At 44.9% G+C, this 19498-nt stretch overlaps 1 long non-coding RNA gene across 1 annotated transcript; it reads right to left on the bottom strand.

The window, feature by feature from the left end:
• Nucleotides 1-8367: 8367 nt before the first annotated feature.
• On the bottom strand, nt 8368-14975 carry LOC135270143 (uncharacterized). Its single transcript, XR_010338392.1, has 3 exons — nt 14910-14975; nt 10391-10513; nt 8368-8887 (listed from the first exon to the last, which is right to left on the bottom strand). It is a non-coding gene; the product is annotated as an uncharacterized LOC135270143 (long non-coding RNA).
• Between the last annotated feature and the right edge of the window lie 4523 nt (nt 14976-19498).

The following is a 19498-nucleotide window of genomic DNA, read 5'->3' as shown; positions in this document are numbered from 1 at the left end:
TCCAGTACTCCTCCAGAAACAATGCCTAATTGGCAGTCTGGTCCCATTATGCTTACCTTGCCTCCAGATTGTTTAAAACCGTTTCAGGATTTACTTTCGCTTTGCTCACACACCGTCTCTAATCAACAGTGTTTCCCTGTAGTACAGAGGAATGAAATGGGTGTGGGAGGCTATTCTACTGGGAGTATGCCTCTAGCGCTACGATCCACTGACATCGCTCCTATGACTCGTTTAACTCATGCTTTATTGTCTAATCAGAGAGGATTTTCTGATGTGGATAGCATGCTTCCTTTTCCTTTTCCTGTTGTAGAAGTCCAAGATGCACAGGGACAAGTAGTTCACAGATATCACCCTATCCCTCCTAAGACATTGAAAGAAATAAAAGAAGCAGTTGCTCAGTACGGTCCTACAGCTCCTTATACTACCTCTCTTTTAGAAAATTTAACTACAGAAGCCTTACCTCCTGATGATTGGGGCCGGTTAGCCAAAGCTTCCTCTCCGGAGGTGACTATCTCCTTTGGAGAGCTGACTATGAGGACCGTGCTTTGGATCAAGTGCAGAGAAATTGTACTCACCAAATACCTGTTCCTTTTGATATGCTTGTTGGTAAAGAACAGTATGAAGATCTTAATGTGCAAACTCACTTTCCTGAGATAGCATATGGACAAAAAATACTTCATCTTTACAAGCTTGGAAACACTTGCCAAGCACAGAGGTAAAAACTGAAGAATTGGCAATGGTTAAGCAGGGACCTCACAAGCCATATCGAGATTTTGTGTCCCGCCTTTTACAGGCAGTGGGCAGGTTGGTTCAGGATGGAGAGGCTGGCACTTTGTTAGTTAAACAATTGGCATTTGAAAATGCTAATCCAGCCTGTCAAGCAGCCATACAGCCATGGAAGAAAAAAGGTACTCTTGCTGATTACATTCGTTTGTGTGCTGATATAGGTCCTACCTATCAGCAGGGGCTGGCTATGGCTGCAGCTCAAGCAGGAATGTCTGTTGCCGCTTATGTAAAAAATAAATTTAATAACAAAGGAGGACAGGGTCCTAAGTGTTTTAGATGTGTTAATTCTGGACATATAGCTCGGCAATGTATGGGAGAATTACCAAGTGGAAAAGAAACTCAAGTGGCAGGGACAAATAATGGTTCTGGATGGCAACCTGGAGAATGTCCTTGTTGTCATAGAGGAAATCACTGGGCTAATGAGCGCCGCTCTAAGCGGGATGCACAGGGAAATTACTTACAGCCTAAGTTGGGAAATGGTCAGAGGGGGCCATCCCGATGCCCACAGAAATTCGGGGCACCTGTACTCCAGGAGACACTGAATCCAGGAATGGCAAACCCATTTCTCAGCTCTGTAGGGCAACACCAGGCAGTGCAGGACTTGACCTCTGTCCCTCCTCCCGAGAAGTATTAACCCCAGAGATGGGTCCTCAGGCTATTCCGTAGAGGAATTTTTGGTCCTTTGCCACAGGGTCATTTTGGCCTTTTGTTAGGCAGGAGTGGATGGACTGTGAAAGGACTGCAGGTCCTTCCTGGGGTTATAGATGCTGATTATACAGGGGAAGTTAAAGTCATGGCTTGGGCACCTCTTGGAATATTTACTTTAACTCCTGACAAGCCTATAGCACAGCTTCTTATTATACCTGTGAATACTTCCATAGGTGATTTCTCTTTCCACTGAGACACTGGGACGCTCAGGTTTTGGATCTTCAGACTGAGCTTATTGGGTACAATCAATTACCTCCTCTCACCCTGAGTTAACATTATGGATTAATGGCAAGCCCTTTACAGGATTACTAGACACTGGAGCTGATATTTCTATTATCTCAGCTAATCACTGGCCTTTACAATGGCCTTGTTCTCCCTCCATGACATCCTTACAAGGTATTGGAATGAGAGAAAATCCTAAACAATCTACTCTGTTACTAAAATGGAATGATGGGGCCAGGTGCAGTGGCTCACACCTGTAATCCCAGCACTTTGGGAGGCTGAGGTGGGTGGATCACGAGGTCAAGAGATCGAGACCATCCTGGTCAACATGGTGAAACCCCGTCTCTACTAAAATGCAAAAAATTAGCTGGGCATGGTGGCACGTGCCTGTAATCCCAACTACTCAGGAGGCTGAGGCAGGAGAATTGCCTGAACCCAGGAGGTGGAGGTTGTGATGAGCCGAGATCGCACCATTGCACTCCAGCCTGGGTAACAAGAGCGAAACTCTGTCTCAAAATAAAATAAAATGCAATGATAATGAAGGACATGAAGGACATTTGCATCCTTATGTTCTCTCTGGACTCCCAGTCAATCTATGGGGTCGAGATGTTTTGGAGGCAATGGGAGCTAGACTTACTACAGAAAATGTTGCCTGGCTACTCATGAAAAAACAAGGTTATCAAGAAGGTAAAGGCCTAGTTAAAAATTTACAGGGTATATCAGAGCCTATTTGTACTTCTCCAAAGTGTGACAGATGGGGCTTAGGGTATTTTTCCTAGGGGCCACTAATCTTCCTGGTGCCCATGCTGATGCTATTTGCTGGAAATCTGACTCTCCACTGTGGGTAGAGCAGTGGCCCTTATCTAAAGAAAAAATTTCTGCCGCTAGAGAGTTGGTTCGGGAACAACTTGAGGCAGGACATATTCGACCGACTCAGAGCCCTTGGAATTGTCCAATTTTTGTTATAAAAAAAAAATCTGGTAAATGGAGACTTTTACAGGATTTAAGAAAAGTTAATGAACTATGGAAATAATGGGACCTCTCCAACCTTGTCTGCCTTCCCCTGTGACAATACCTCAAAAATGGAAATTATTTATTACTGATCTAACAGACTGTTTTTTTACCATACCTCTTTCCCCACAAGACTGTAAAAGATTTGCCTTTAGCATCCCACCTACTAATTATGAACAACCTTGGGATAGATATGAATGGGTAGTGTTGCCTCAGGGCATGGCTAACAGCCCTACCCTTTGTCAGACTTTTGTTGCAAAGGCTATTCTTCCAGTCCGACAACAATATACTGACATTCTTCTTATTCACTATATGGATGATATTTTAATTGCTGCCTCGACTGATGTTCTTCTGCAATCCGCTTTTGTGCAATTGCAGAAATGTTTGACTAATGCTGGTCTTGTGGTTGCTCGAGAGAAAATCCAATCTTCTGCCCCCTATCACTATTTAGGACAAGTAATTGAGTCACAAAAATTGTCTTATGAAATTCCAAAATTAAATACCTCTCAATTAAAAACTCTCAATGATTTTCAAAAATTTTTAGGTTATTTAAATTGGATCAGACCTAGTCTCAAACTTACCACCGGAGACTTAAAACCCTTATTTGATATTTTAAAGGGACCTTCCAACCCGGTTTCCCCACACCAGCTTACTCCTGAAGCCATACAAACACTCCAGATTGTTCAAAAAGCCTTGGCAGAACAAAAATTAAATAGAATTCTGGACAAGACATCCTGGAACTTTTGTGTGTTATGTACACAGTACACACCCACAGGTGTTTTCTGACAGCAGGGGATATTAGAATGGCTACACCTCCCTGCTAGTCGTGGAAAGGTAGTGACTTCTTATTATGATTTAGTTGCAGCTTTGGTTGCTAAATGCAGGACTCGTACCCTTGCTGTTTGGATACGAGCCTCCAGAAATTGTGGTTCCTTATACAGGCCCTCAACAAACTTGGCTTTGGCAATTCTCAGAAACCTGGCAAATTGCTTTTGCTGGATTTCCAGGAAACATAAGTTGTCATCTTCCTGCTGATAAAAATTTACAATTTTACACTCTTAATTCGCTCATTTTTCCTCAGACCTGTGTTAAGACACCTTTAACACAAGCACACCTGGCTTTCACGGAGAGATCCTCATCTGGCATTGCTGCTGGCTCAGTTAATAAACAGCCCTTTTCTTTTCACACTCAGAAAACCTCAGCTCAACGAGTTGAGCTCCTTGCAGTGCAATTTGTCTTATCTCATTGGCATGTTCCTCTTAACATTTACTCTGATAGCCAATACGTTGTTCAACTTGTTCAGCACTTGGAGACTGCTCCCTTGTGCTCAACTGATTCCTCCTTTATCATTCACCTTTTGATCCCTCTGCAGGAATCTCTTCAACAGCGCTCTCATCCCTTTTTTATAGGTCACATTCGGGCTCATTCTAATCTGCCAGGACCTCTTAGTGAAAGAAATCAACAGGCTGATCTTCTCACTCATTCTATTTTTCCAGTGTTAACTCCTCTTCAACAGGTACAGGCATCTCATGCTTTACATCATCAGAATGCTCACAGTCTTCATTTACAATTTAAAATTACTCAGGAACAAGCTTGAAAAATTGTTAAACAATGCTCTGCATGCCTTCCTCACTTGCCAGTTCCTTTCCATTATGGAGTTAACCCTCGAGGACTACAGAGTGGCTATGTATATCAAATGGATGTCACTCATTTTACACCTTTTGGTAAATTTCAGTATATACATGTAACTATTGATACTTTTCCTCATTTTTTAGTGGCTTCTGCTCATACAGGTGAAGCTGTTAAAGATGTTATAGCCCATTGCTTATTGGTCTTTTCTATTTTAGGCCCCCCTAAAATCCTTAAAACAGATAATGCTCCTGCTTACACCAGCAAAGGATTTAATCATTTTTGCTTTCAGTTTCATATTCAACATCATACAGGTATACCCTACAATCCACAAAAACAAGAAATTGTAGAACGCACTCATGCAACTTTAAAATTAACTTTTCAAAAAATAAAACAGGGGGAGTCAGGAGCTGATTTACATAAGACTCCTCATACTTGGCTTAGACATGCTCTATATATTTTAAATTTTTTGATTTTTGATGCAGAAGGACGTTCTGCTGCTGAGCGTTTTTGGCACCCTAGTCCCAGAGCACAAGCTGAGGTGCTGTGGAAGGATGTCTTAACTAACAAGGGGAATGGACGTGATCCCGTTGTAATATGGGGACGAGGACATGTTTGTGTTTTCCATAGATCTGCTGAAAGCCTGTTGTGGGTACCGGAGCGGTTGGTGAAACATGGACCTCCTGTCGTTGGGAAAAACAGGAACCTTGATCCTGAGCTTCAGATGGCTGCATCTAACACCACCACCTCCACCTCTTTGACACCGCTGAAGGAAGTGTCACCAGACATAGAACATTCAGCGTCTTCCTGTTCCTACGATGGGCCAGATAAAATGTCTTTGCAATGAAGCTAACCAACTTATAGACTCACAGGGTACCCCAAAAACTCAGACTGTAATGTTTATAGCCATGTTGGCCATTTTGGCTTGTCAGGTTCCTGGGGGCCGAGCACAAGATCAAACATTATGGGCTTATGTGCCCGACCCTCCGGTGTTGCGTCCTGTTACTTGGAATGATCCATCAGTTACTGTGTACTTAAATGACACCTCTGTTTTTGGGCTCCCCTCATCTTCGCATATTACACCACAGAAGGCAGCATATGCATTCACTGTTCAGGCTGCTGCCCCTCCTTTGTGGTTTTATGCTTCCTGCATTTGGGGAGGCACATTATTGAGAACTTCTTTAAATCAACATTCTAATTCAGGACCTAATTGCTTAGATATAGGATATAGAGACCAATGGACATTTGAGGGAGAGCCTGATTTTAGACCAGGAGAAGAAACTTATGCCAATTGGGATTGGGGAATTTCTTGCTTGGGAATTAAGGAATCTGAAAATGCAACATTTCAGATTCCTCCTTCATCAAAAGACCCCTCTTGTGTTTCATTTATACAGTCCTTTTCGGGAATTCCTCCTTGGAAATGATGTTATCATGAGCAAGTTGTAACATAGACTTTACCATTGGGTCTTGTTTTACATGATTGGTCTGTTTCTGCTCCTTTGTCAACAGGAGATGATCGGCATGAAAGTCCCGGAGGGTGGATCACTCCTCTTTTAACAACTCCCTCTGGTCAAATTCATTCTTCTATTTGGAGATTGTTTTTGGCTTTGTATCCTAGTGGTATGAAGTCTGGTATTAGAGGTGGCCATTCCCCTCAGCTACAAATCATTTATGAACAGGCTTGTGTAGCCTCTCCTTATGCTATTCTATATGGGAATATATCTATAGATGAAAAAGTGGACGTTATTTTATAACTTGCCCTGATTGTGTTCTTACTAATTGTATTGATTCAACTGTCTTTCCTACTCCTGTTATTATGATTGTTCATCAGCCTCCCTACATTATGCTCCCTGTTAATGTTTCTGGACCTTGGTATGATGATAGGGGACTATGAGTTATACAACAAGTAAGAGATTTAATGACACGTCCTAAAAGATTTATAGGAATGCTTATTGCCAGTATTATAGCAATTGTTACTGTTGTTGCTACAGCCGCTACTGCTGCTGTTAGTTTGGTTTATAATATACAAACTGCTGCATATGTTAATCATTTAGCAAGGAATATTTCTACATCTTTAGGAACTCAAATGGATATAGATAAAAAATTAGAAGCAAATATAAATGCTTTAGAAGAAACTGTTACTCTCCTTGGAGACAAAGTGTATAATATTCAAAATCATCTTTCACTTTGATGTCATGCTGAATTTTCTTTTATCTGTGTTACCAATAAAGAATACAATGCTTCTGAATGGCAGTGGCCTTTAGTTAAGGCCCATTTGCAAGGTATGTGGTCTCATAACAATTTGTCTCTGGATATTAACAAACTACAAAGACAAATATATGCTATAGATGTTTCAAGAGAACAACTCCCTCAGGATGACTTGATAGCAAAAGATATTGTAGACACATTGTCCTCTTGGATGCATTGGTCTAAAATACCATCCTTATCTTTTATAATTGGCTTAGGAGCTTTAGTGCTCTTGGTACTTCTCCTCTTGCCTTTGATCTCCGGAATCTTGTTCACCTCCCTTTGTCAACTGCAGCTTAATTTATTTGAGTTGCACCTCAAAAACAAAAATGGAGGACCTGTGGGGAGCCCACCCATGTGAAAGCTTGCAAGGCAAGCTACACGATATGGGTGGTTGAGCCTAGACACAGTGTCTCCAGGAGGAAGGAATTTGAGATTGAGAGATGAAAAGAGGCAAGGAGAGAGGCTAGTTAAAAGATAACCAGAAAGACGTGCATTCTTGAGGAACAATGTGATTAGAAAGATCAAGGTGGTCTTGAGAAATTAGGTCTTTGTAAACCTCCAAAATAATCATTACCTTTTGAGATTACTGATTGTGTATCTGCCATCTTTATTGTATAGAGCATGTGATTTAGTGATCAGCTTTTCCTCTTGCACTGACATAAACCAGAGTCTGGAAAATGTATATAATCAAAGCCTTTGAGAAATAAAGTTGTTGGTGAAGCATTGACATCTCAACCCTCCTGAACCCACTTTGTCTGCCTTCTTTTCTTCCTGTGCACCCCCCACTCAGGTTGGAATCCTCTTGCTGGTCGAGAGCTCCTGGCACTGACTGATTCACCAGAGGGTGGACTCTGGGGAACACGATTCATAAATGCATACTAGGCTGCTGGGCACAGTGGCTCACATCTGTCCTCCCAGAGCTTTGGGAGACCTAGGTGGGTGGATCACATGAGGTCGAGAGTTCAAGGCCAGCCAGGGCAACATGGAGGAACCCCATCTCTACTAAAAATACAAAATTCCCTGGGCATGGTGGTACATGCCTGTCAATCCAAGCTACTCGAGAGGCTGAGGCAGAAGAATCACTGGAACTCAGTGTAAGGCTGGCTGCCTCACCAGCAGCTAAATGGACACACTTACCACTCCCTGTGCCGGATAATGAAGTCATCATTCCGCACACCCACTCCTATCTGGCCTCTCCATGCAGGCTCCACACACCCACTCCTGCATTTCTCACTCAACCCCTTCAAAATTTAAAAAGCCCACCAAAGATTTGTCCAATGGCAGCTTAACATTGACCTCTCCAGCTGGTCAACCCACTAGTAGTCCCACCTGGCAACCGATGGTAGCTCATCCCATCGGCACCTTGACTTCCCCTCACCAATGAAACTGTCTGCTCTTTGTTTCCCTAGTGATCAATCAAACCCCCTCACCAATGAAACTCACCAATGAAACTGTCAGCTCTTTGTTTCCCTAAAGACCAATCAATTACCTCTATTCCCTATAAAACCCCACACCCTGAGAAGCCCAGTGTGACTTCTCTGGCCCCTTCCCGGACCGCAGAACCTCACCTGGGAGCTGAATAAATTGGATTCTCATTTTCTCACACTGGCCTCAGTTTCCTCATTTTGACTCGGCAATATGCCTTACACCCAGGATGTGGAGGTTTTGGTGAGCTGAAATCATGCCACTGCACTCCAGCCTGGGCAACAAGAGTGGAACTTTGTGGGGGGGGGAAGAAATGTGAAGTTTGGGAGTGAAAACTTGACCCCGGGATGGGAGGAAGCATGCTGCAGGCTGTCTTCTCCCCGTGAAATCCACGCTGTCTCCAGGAGTGTGGAGTTCACGGACTTTTGTTTCCCTGTAACAGGTATTGCCACTCTGAGGTGGTGGGTCTGGAGTCCACTCGGAAACGCTATGGACTGGACTTCCATCTTAGATATGTCCCATCTCCACCCCTAGCCTCTGTCCACATGCCCCTGACCCTGGTCTCCTCTTCCTGTTCTCTAGGGGAATTGAAGTTCCAGATGAACCCATGGGCGGTTGCCTAGGCCGTGTCCCCTGGAGGCTCTGGTTGACTAGTTGCAGGTGGACATCACCTGAGAGGACTCCCTGGGCCCAGAAACGGCCTGGTCTGAGAGGGAAAGGGGAGAAGCCAGCAACATGGCATGCCTGAATCACTCCCCCTCAACCTCCATTGTGACCCAGAGCGATCCAAGGTTCCCTTCTTTTCCGTGCTGACAGCTGCAAGCATCAGTTGTCTTCGGGCATCACCTAGTAGCCACTGTAATGGAAAATCGAGGTGGGGTGGAGGGAGGTCTGTCTGACGACTTCACAGAGCCTGGGGCAACCGGTTTCTCTTCCTCCCATCTGGAGGCCCCTCCCTCTCTCCCTTGTTGCCTAGGGAACCTCCACCCTGGTGGGAGCCCTACTGTTCTTTTATCAGTACTTTGTGTTTCTTTGTTGGTGACTTTCATGCGCATAGACTCTTCTACTTGGGCTTTATGAGGAGTTGGTTTTTTTTTTAAGCACCCCCCCCCCGCCCCTTTACTCCAATCCAGTGAGTTTGTGGGGTGAGTTCCCCCCAACACCATGCCCCCCACCATCCTGGGTGGAAACGTTCTGGAGCCAGCCGGGTGGGCCTCCATCTTCTCTCCCCTCCCCCCACACTTTGCCAGTTGACATTTACATGGGTGATCGCCAGGCCTCACCTCACAAAGTGAACACTGTTTTTGAAGAGGGGGTGGGGGTGGGGTGGGGGTGGGGCAAGGTCCCACTTCCCCAGAGGCAGCTGGGGGCTATGGCACAGCCTTTGGTCCACGCGGGTAAGCGGGTGGGCGGGCTGGACTGCAGTGGTGGTGTTTTTTCACCACTTCACTCCTCAGGCCTCCCTTACTCCCTAGGAAAGGTTCATCTTGGCTGGTTGTCAATCACCTTTTATCATGATACCTTATTTTCTCCTTCCTCGGGCCAGCATATTTGCAAAATGGAAAGGGAATCATGGCGCCATCCTGGGCCGTAGTAGTATTTGCCCAAAATAGAAACGCTGTCTAAAAAGTAATACTTTGCTCCCTTAAGATTACGGAGGCGATGCCTTGGCACGGAATTCTAGGAAGGCGTATCTTTTCCGCAGGACGTGTTAACTGCTGTTTTTCTCCTGTTGTTGACTAGCGCTTTTGTGGATTTCTCCACATGTAGTGACAGCGGGTTGATGTAAACTGTACTTCATAGTGTGATAACCTGCTTTTTGCCAGCTAAAACTAACTCTCTCTTTCTCAGGCTAAAAGCTGTTCAGGCTTTATGTTAGCTTCCTGAGCTGTATAGACTCCATCTTAGCTTCTACACTTTAGTTATTTTCCCACCATTCAGTACAGAACCAGAGTATGTAGCAGCTGGGGCGGGCTGACACTGGGCACCTCCAGGAATGCATTTGTTGATAAGAGGCTGTGTTAAGTGGTACAAACAGAGCCCGGAAATGCAGGCAGCTGCTGTCCAGTGCCCAGAGCCCCCATTACCTATGTAAGTTGTATGTCTTTTGTGACTTTACCCCTCGCACCTGCCACTGTTTTATTTCTCATATAATAGTTTACCTTTTAATTTTTGCTTACTCTGCTTTTGTGAAAAATTTCCTTCAGCTAAGTTCCCCCTCCCTTTTAAAACTAGGGTATAAAAGACCACCTAACATTTTCTTAGGGGCCGAGAGAATTTTGGGGATCAGCCATCTCTTGGTTGCTGGCATAATAGACTCATAATTCAATCTCAGAGTGTGCTGCATTCTTTGACTTACTTGGGTACAAAAATAAGGTCTTCTGCTTCTGCTGCTTCTGCTTCTTCTTTCTTCTTCTCCTCCTCCTTCTCCTTCTCTTTCTCCTTCTCCTTCTTTTTTGTAGTATTTTATTTCCTGATCTCTCTGAAACATGCAAAAATTCATATAGCTAAGGGTACTTACCATGCTAAAATGTACCTCAACATGACAAGTTTCTACAAAATATATTTCAAGGTAGTACCTTCATTTCATTCCTGAGGAATCAACATGTGAACATGATGTTTATGTGGTGAAATTTAGGATACAAACATAAGTGTCAAATAATATCATACTTCCAGTTTACTGGAAAACATAACAGTTGTGACAGTCACACCTAACACTTTGATTAAAGAAAGAGAGAAGACGGAGAGGAGTGTCACAGAAGTATGCAAGGATTTGACAGTTCAAATAATCCATAGCCCTTCTGAGAAACTACAGATGAAAAATACGTAGTAAAATTTTCTGTAATTTGGTACTTATAGTGATCATCATTCCATTCATGCACTCAAATAACTGCTGCTTCTGACCACTGAAAACTAGATTCAAAGCAATTGCTCAACAAGCTGATACTACCAATCCCCTATAATAAAAGGTAGTTTAAATCAAGAAAGAAGGCAAAGCATACTGGTTAGTCAATTACTTATAGATATAATTGAGGTTACACTACTATACATATTCAGGTGCACGATGTTCGTAACAATGCATACTATGGTGCAGAGTTAATTCAGATTACCATATTTTGTATTTATTGGTCATCGACAGCATACATTTTATGCTCCAAAAGAAATACCTCGATCCAACAAAATGGTTACATTTAATGTTCTTTTAAAGACAGACAAACTATTTTTTTTTTTTTTTTTGAGACAGAGTTTCACTCTTGTTACCCAGGCTGGAGTGCAATGGCATGATCTTGGCTCACCACAACCTCTGCCTCCTGGGTTCAAGCAATTCTACTGCCTTGGTCTCCCGAGTAGCTGGGATTACAGGCATGCACCACCATGCCCAGCTAAGTTTTGTATTTTTAGTATAGACGGGGTTGCACCCTGTTGACCAGGATGGTCTCGATCTCTTGACCTCATGATCCACCCACCTCGGCCTCCCAAAGTGCTGGGATTACAGGCATGAGTCACCGTGCCCTGCCTATTTTAAATTTTAATCTATTTTATTTTTATTAATTTGGAGCCCAGCTAACGTTTATATTTTTGTGGAGACGAGGTTTCCCCATGTTGGCAATGCTGGACTCAATCACCTGGGATCAAGGGACCCATCTGCCCTTGGCCTCCCAAAGTGCGGGGATGACAGACACCAATTATTACTATTATTATTTGTCCCTTGATTTTAATTGTGTGTCTTCCAGAGAGTTTCACGGCAGAGTGTTTGACTGGCTTGTTTAAATTCATTCTACCCTGGGTGGGTGTGGTGGTTGACACTTATAATCAATCCCAGCACTTTGGGAGATGGTCGGATCACGAGTTCAGGAGATGGAGACCATTCTGGCTAACACGGTGAAACCCCGTCTTTACAAAAAATACAAAAATCATCTGGTTGTGGTGGCATATGCCTGTATTCCCAGCTATTCGGTAGGCTGAGGCAAAAAGAATCGCTTGAACCCGGGATGAAAAGGTTGCACTGAGCCTAGATCGGGACATTGCTCTCGACCCTAGGTGACAGAGCCAGACTCTGTCTCAAAATAAATAAATAATTTCACTCATTTGTTTGTTCATTCATTCATTCATTCATTCTAAACAGATATGCAGGATGTCAGCTTCTGGCCTCATGGACTCTGAGATAATGAGTCCCGTGGCCTATCTATCACAGGACTGTACCCATAAGGAGTTAAAAAAAAAATTTAAATTGTCATGTTCAAAACAACTAACTTTGTTATACGGAAATGCACAGATGTACCTAAAACACAGAAACAGCTCTTCTATTTTGAAACAACTCTTTTAAAAATTGTCTTAGGCCTGTTGGGTGTGCCAGTGATCCTTTTAGGTTTTGACCTTGACCAAGAGAATTTCCAGTCGGTCTCTCCTCTCTGGAAGGAAGTTTCAGATAATCCAATGTGTGGGGACTTAGACTGTGTCTCCCTGGGGCCCTGGTCGATTGCTTGTGGGAACTGCCTGGGAGGACACTGCGGCCCCACTGTGCTGTGGTTGATGGAGGGCTCCATTATTCCCCTCCCCTACTCCAACTTGGGCTATCCCAATTCATTCCAGGTTGACACTCTCTATTGTCAAACTTCAGGCATCACCTAGCAGCCACTGTTACTCTGAAAACAGGCCTCATGGAGGAAGAACACACTCTGAAAACTGAGGCCTCATGGAGGAAGAATGCTCAGGCCGCCTGCGCACAGCCCAGGGCAACTGTGTCTTGGCCACTGCCACTGCCCCATCTCCAAGTTCCTTCCTCCCTTGTTGCCTAGGGAATCCCCATTCTGACCACTGGGTCTCATTGTTCTTTGATCAGATAAAAAGAATAAATAGGCCAGACGAAGTGGCTCACGCCTGCCTGGGAAGTCGTGGCATGTGGATCAGAAGTCAGGAGTTTGAGACCAGCCTGGTCAACATGGTGAAACCACTGCCTCTACTGAAAATACAAAAAAGATAGCTGGCCACGGTGGTGCATGCCTGCAGTGTAGTCCCAGCTGCTCACTCCCTCGGGAGGCTGAGGTAGGAGAATCTCTTCAAACCAGGGAGCGGAGGCTGCACTAAGTCTGGGTGACAGAGCAAGACTGATTCTCAAAAACATAAGAATAAGGCCAGTTGTGGTGGCTCACGCCTCTAATTCTAGTACTTTGGGAGGCCCAGGTGGGTGGATCAACTGAGGTCAGGCGCTCAAGACCAGACTGGCCATAATGGAGAGACCCCATCTTGAAAAATAAAAACATTAGAAGAGATTAGAACAGAACAGGACAGAAGAAAACAGAATTGAATGAATGAATGACTGAGTGATTTTTCAGGAACAAAGGAAAAAAAGAAAAACCAAGATTATCATTACAGGATAAGAATCTTTTGTTTTGTGTTCAGTGATCTTTAGATAAACCTGGCTGCTACCTCCTCCCCTGCTTACTTTGTAATTTTCTCTTCCCTCCAGATAAAACTTTTGTAATGGTACCTACTTCAGTCACTGTATGTAAAAAAATATATAAGCTCCAGGGCACCAGAAATAAACTGCTGTCTTGGGCATGGCCTGATTAAGCCCTCTAGAACTCATTCTTTCTGTCATGCTTTTCTTCCGCACACCCTCTCTACCAGATATTGGGACACTCTTGCTGCTCAAGAGACCCGCGGCAGATGTGTCGATCTCACAGACAACAACAATTGGGATTTCCAGGAGCAGGTCTCTGTACTGTTCTACGGAAGTAAGAGTTGTAGATGTAGGGTCTGCATGTCAAGAGTATAGTCTGGATATAGTCTTCATTTTTCTCCCTAACCACTTTCATAATTCAAACACACTGATCGGCAATATAGATGGAAACAGTGCGATCCTATGTTGACTTTTTTTGAATGACTCATTTAGTTGACTCTTGTTTATCTGGGGACAGATTAAATTGTATGCAGTTAGCCACGTGATGCAATCACAGAGGGCTTGGCATGATGAAGAACTGAAATCACAGCAATTTTAAGAAAACATTAGCATGTACCTAGCATCACGTCCTTCTGTTTAGGAATATTTTGTACCTACTCTGGCTTGGGAATGCTCCTTGATCTCAGCTGTCCAAGCAATTTTTGGGAGCAGGGTCTGCTGTCTCTTCCGGCCTCTAAGGAACAGTGGTCTGCACATGGGAATGGCAACATCTACATAGAGTCTGTGCTGCGATTGCTGGTGGTTTCTAACGCTTTGGCTGCAAACACTCAGGTACTTACAGTTCTTGTAAACTATCTGTATGTATTCTTTGAAATGCTAAATGTATTCTGTCCTATAGGATGCAAATTGCACCTGAATTAGCTTAAAATGAACTTTTCTGTGGCATTTTAATTGGTTTTACCTTAACTAGGACTTAGGAGCTGTGAGACCTTTTCCTTCTGCTCTTCTTTTGCTGCTGAAAAACTCTTTCTTTAAATGAACACCAATACACCTGCATACATGTGGGCAAACAACTGTGTAGTTTGTTCACAGGATTAGCCTTTCAGCTGAAAGGCCATATGTGGTAAGTTATGAAAACATGCAGGCTGTGAGTAAATCCTAATGATGGGCAGCTGTGAACGGATATATATGGTATATGTAATTTGTTACTTTCTTTCTCCTACGGCACAAACGGTCACATCATTCTGCGGTCCAATACAGTATTAATGAAAATTAGATAAGTTTTCAGACACCTAACTAAAGTAATCAAGTTTAACAGAGGAGATTCATTTTTATTAGTGATTAAACAGGTGTTCTTTGGATTTCTTTCTTTTTTTTTCTTCTCCCAGAGAACCAGAGGTGGAAAACAGAGCTTCAATCCCGAGGGAGAAAAATATGAGGTTGGAATAAGTGAAACACTTTTCCACAGCCTTACCTTTGAGAAGTTTTCTTTCTTAAAATTGTTCCCTCATATCCTTCTCATGTTTACTGTTGTTTTCTTTTCTGAGCCCTTGTATGGCAGGAAAGAGTTCCTAGAGAAAGATGACAAAGACGGTGTGTGTTGCAAAACAAGGCGAAAGCTGAAGATTGAAGAACTGAATGTGTCACATGCAAGGGAACTGGAGACAATGAAAATCTTGTCAAGTAAGTTGGTTGCCCAAAGTTGGTCTTGACCGGATGAAGGTTCCAAGTTGATGATTTGCCCATCACAGGAAACATTTGAAACCTAATGGCAGGGTAGGGCCTTTATGAAAGTATGATTTAATGGAAACACTACTTCAGAAACAGGATTCAGCCACTGATGAACCTCCCACAGATGGTTACGCTCTGGGTTTAGGTGTCAATAAAAGTAAGAATCTGCATTAATAACAGAGCGAATGATTTGTCTCCTGACAAGGGAAGTTGACAAAGTTCTCTGTATAGAGGCGATGAACGTGATTTGATCTAAACACTTCGTACCATGAATATTCTGTTTTGTATGAAAACAATAAAGTGACTAAGCTCTGTTAGCATTTTGTGCTTGGCTTTCTTGGGGACACTCAGCGGCATGCCAGGACATCCGTCCCGGAATTGGAATTGCCCCGAACAGCTTCTGAGATGCTCTCTCCACCTGATCTGAACCCGTGGGAGGCCAGTTCCAGGTGTTACCACCTTTGCCTCACGATGGGATTGCTGCTCTTTCTTTCTGAACTCTGAGGATCCTGCGCTGCTTGTGGCGGGGGCTCACGTCACAGTGACCGCCACCGTGGCCTGGGGCACCGTCTCAGCAGCTTAGCAAAGCAGGGGCCCTCAGCGGTAGTTCCTTCTCCATCAGCAGCGCTGAGAAGCAGGGGTCCATGGACTTGGAGACCAAGGCAGGGCCCGTTAGTGGGTGGACCATGTCGATGGGGGGCGGTGAGCTCACGGAGCAGGGGAATGTTCTGCTGACCCCCTCCTCGAGGGTCTCAGGCTCATGTTTCTGGGGTCCACCGACCCCCACCACACCTCATCAGACTGAATCTCCAGCCCCATGGGAACCGACCAAGCCATCCAGGATGCTATGGGGAGGGCAGTCCCCAGTGAAGACCTGATGATCTGAAACGCCCTCGTCCTCGAGCCGGTCCGATCAGGAAAGACCCCGCAAAGAGGTACAGAGGTCAGAACTGCCAGGCTCCTGCGCTGCTTGTGGCAGGCAGCCTCCTTCCCTAGAACCGCCCCAGGCACCGCCTCCTGCCTCGTCCTGTGCGGCTGCGGTGGGAGAGCTCTGACACTGCGGTCGGCCGCCCGGCCGGGCACACCAATGCGCATGCGCAAGGGGGCCTCAGAAGCGAGAGCACTGAGCCGGGCCTCCCGTCACACTGACTGCCGCCGTGTCCGGGGGAACCGTCTCAGCGGCTTGGCAAGGCAGGGGCCCGCTGCGGCATTGGCTGGGCGTTGGGCGGCGGCACCCCGCTCACTGCGACCGTCACCACGGTCCCGCGATTTCCGGAGTCCGGCTTGGCCGAACCAGACTGAGAAAAGGTCCAGCGGACCTTCACGGATGCCCAGGGCGATGGATCCCCAAGGATCCCCTAGATGATTCAGGCCTGCCCAGACGATCTTGGGGTGCGCCTCCTTGAAGGCTGTCCCCGCTGGGAATTAAAGGTAAGGTCAGCCTGTGTGCTGCGGGGCTGCTCTAAGCCTGAGGGGCTTCTTGGAAGAGAGCAGAACCAGCCTCAGGAGCTGCCTGCGACTGTTGGATTTCCCCGCGTGGCTTAGTCTCCGTTTGTGTGTGTGTGCGCGCATGTGTGTGTGTCTGCTTGTATGTCTCCGTGTGTGTTCACGTGTGTGTGCGTGTGCTTTCGCTGTATGCTTGACAAGGGGTGTGGGCAGTGAACTCCAGCACGGTTTCTCTGAAGTCCGCCTAGGTTCCCGTGTGCATCCTTGGCCCAGTTTAGGGGCTGAGAGACCCCGCGTTTTTTGTTTTGCTCCTGGTTTCTAAAGTCTCAGTGTAGTGGGGGTCTGGCTCCCACCCAAAAGACTGCAAATCAACTGCCCATCCCGAAGAGGTACTCTCCAGATGGAAGATGAGTACAGCACACCCAAAACCAAACTCTTCCAAGGGCCCTTGTTCCTGCAGCACATCTAGGGCTGGCCCCGTGCTCATGACCCCTTGAGGGACTACACTGGTGTCCTTCAATGGATGTGTATTTGACCTACTGAGGATTCTTGTCAAAAGACACATGGAGTGAGCCTGTGATTCTGTACTTCTAGTAGGCACTCGGGGATGCCAGTGATTGGGATTTCCAGGAGCATGTCTCTGCAGTGTTCTACGGAAGTAAGAGTTGTAGATGTAGGGTCTGCATGTCAAGAGTATAGTCTGGATATAGTCTTCATTTTTCTCCCTAACCACTTTCATAATTCAAACACACTGATCGGCAATATAGATGGAAACAGTGCGATCCTATGTTGACTTTTTTTGAATGACTCATTTAGTTGACTCTTGTTTATCTGGGGACAGATTAAATTGTATGCAGTTAGCCACGTGATGCAATCACAGAGGGCTTGGCATGATGAAGAACTGAAATCACAGCAATTTTAAGAAAACATTAGCATGTACCTAGCATCACGTCCTTCTGTTCAGGAATATTTTGTACCTACTCTAGCTTGGGAATGCTCCTTGATCTCAGCTGTCCAAGCAATTTTTGGGAGCAGGGCCTGCTGTCTCTTCCGGTCTCTAAGGAACAGTGGTCTGCACATGGGAATGGCAACATCTACATAGAGTCTGTGCTGCGATTGCTGGTGGTTTCTAACGCTTTGGCTGCAAACATTCAGGTACTTACAGTTCTTGTAAACTATCTGTATGTATTCTTTGAAATGCTAAATGTATTCTGTCCTATAGGATGCAAATTGCACCTGAATTAGCTTAAAATGAACTTTTCTGTGGCATTTTAATTGGTTTTACCTTAACTAGGACTTAGGAGCTGTGAGACCTTTTCCTTCTGCTCTTCTTTTGCTGCTGAAAAACTCTTTCTTTAAATGAACACCAATACACCTGCATACATGTGGGCAAACAACTGTGTAGTTTGTTCACAGGATTAGCCTTTCAGCTGAAAGGCCATATGTGGTAAGTTATGAAAACATGCAGGCTGTGAGTAAATCCTAATGATGGGCAGCTGTGAAAGGATATATATGGTATATGTAATTTGTTACTTTCTTTCTCCTACGGCACAAATGGTCACATTATTCCGTGGTCCAATACAGTATTAATGAAAATTAGATAAGTTTTCAGACACCTAACTAAAGTAATCAAGTTTAACAGAGGAGATTCATTTTTATTAGTGATTAAACAGGTGTTCTTTGGATTTCTTTCTTTTTTTTTCTTCTCCCAGAGAACCAGAGGTGGAAAACAGAGCTTCAATCCCGAGGGAGAAAAATATGAGGTTGGAATAAGTGAAACACTTTTCCACAGCCTTACCTTTGAGAAGTTTTCTTTCTTAAAATTGTTCCCTCATATCCTTCTCATGTTTACTGTTGTTTTCTTTTCTGAGCCCTTGTATGGCAGGAAAGAGTTCCTAGAGAAAGATGACAAAGACGGTGTGTGTTGCAAAACAAGGCGAAAGCTGAAGATTGAAGAACTGAATGTGTCACATGCAAGGGAACTGGAGACAATGAAAATCTTGTCAAGTAAGTTGGTTGCCCAAAGTTGGTCTTGACCGGATGAAGGTTCCAAGTTGATGATTTGCCCATCACAGGAAACATTTGAAACCTAATGGCAGGGTAGGGCCTTTATGAAAGTATGATTTAATGGAAACACTACTTCAGAAACAGGATTCAGCCACTGATGAACCTCCCACAGATGGTTACACTCTGGGTTTAGGTGTCAATAAGAGTAACAATGTGCATTAATAACAGAGCGAATGATTTGTCTCCTGACAAGGGAAGTTGACAAAGTTCTCCGTATACAGGCGATGAACATGATTTGATCTAAACACTTTGTACCAAGAATATTCTGTTTTGTATGAAAACAATAGTGACTAAGCTCTGTTAGCATTTTGTGCTTGGCTTTCTTGGGGGTACTCAGCGGCATGCCAGGACATCCGTCTCGGGATTGGAATCACCCCGAACAGCTTCTGAGACGCTTTCTCCACCTGATGTGAACACGTGGGAGGCCAGTTTCAGGTGTTACCGCCTTTGCCAGACGCTGGGATTGCTGCTCTTTCCTTCTGAGCTTTCAGGATCCTGCGCTGCTTGTGGCCAGGGCTAGCATCACAGTGACTGCCACCGTGTCCGGGAGAACCGACTCAGTGGCTTGGCAAGGCAGGGGCCCACTGTGGCATTGCCTGGGCGTTGGGCGTTGGCACCCGGCTCACCGCGATCGTCACCACGGTCCCGCGATTTCCGGAGTCCGGCTTGGTGGAAACAGGTTGAGAAAAGGTCCAGCGGACCTTCACGGATGCCCAGGGCGATGGATCCCCAAGGATCCCCTAGATCATTCGGGCCTGCCCAGACGATCTTGGGGTGCATCTCCTTGAAGGCTGTCCCCGTTGGGAATTAAAGGTAAGG

The sequence above is a fragment of the Aotus nancymaae genome, unplaced genomic scaffold (assembly GCF_030222135.1).
Source record: "Aotus nancymaae isolate 86718 unplaced genomic scaffold, 86718_ANA_hifiasm-v0.15.2.pri h1tg000002l, whole genome shotgun sequence".
NCBI lineage: Eukaryota > Metazoa > Chordata > Mammalia > Primates > Aotidae > Aotus > Aotus nancymaae.
The sequence above is the reverse complement of the archived record's forward strand: the minus strand, read 5'-3'. Positions and strand labels throughout refer to the sequence as shown.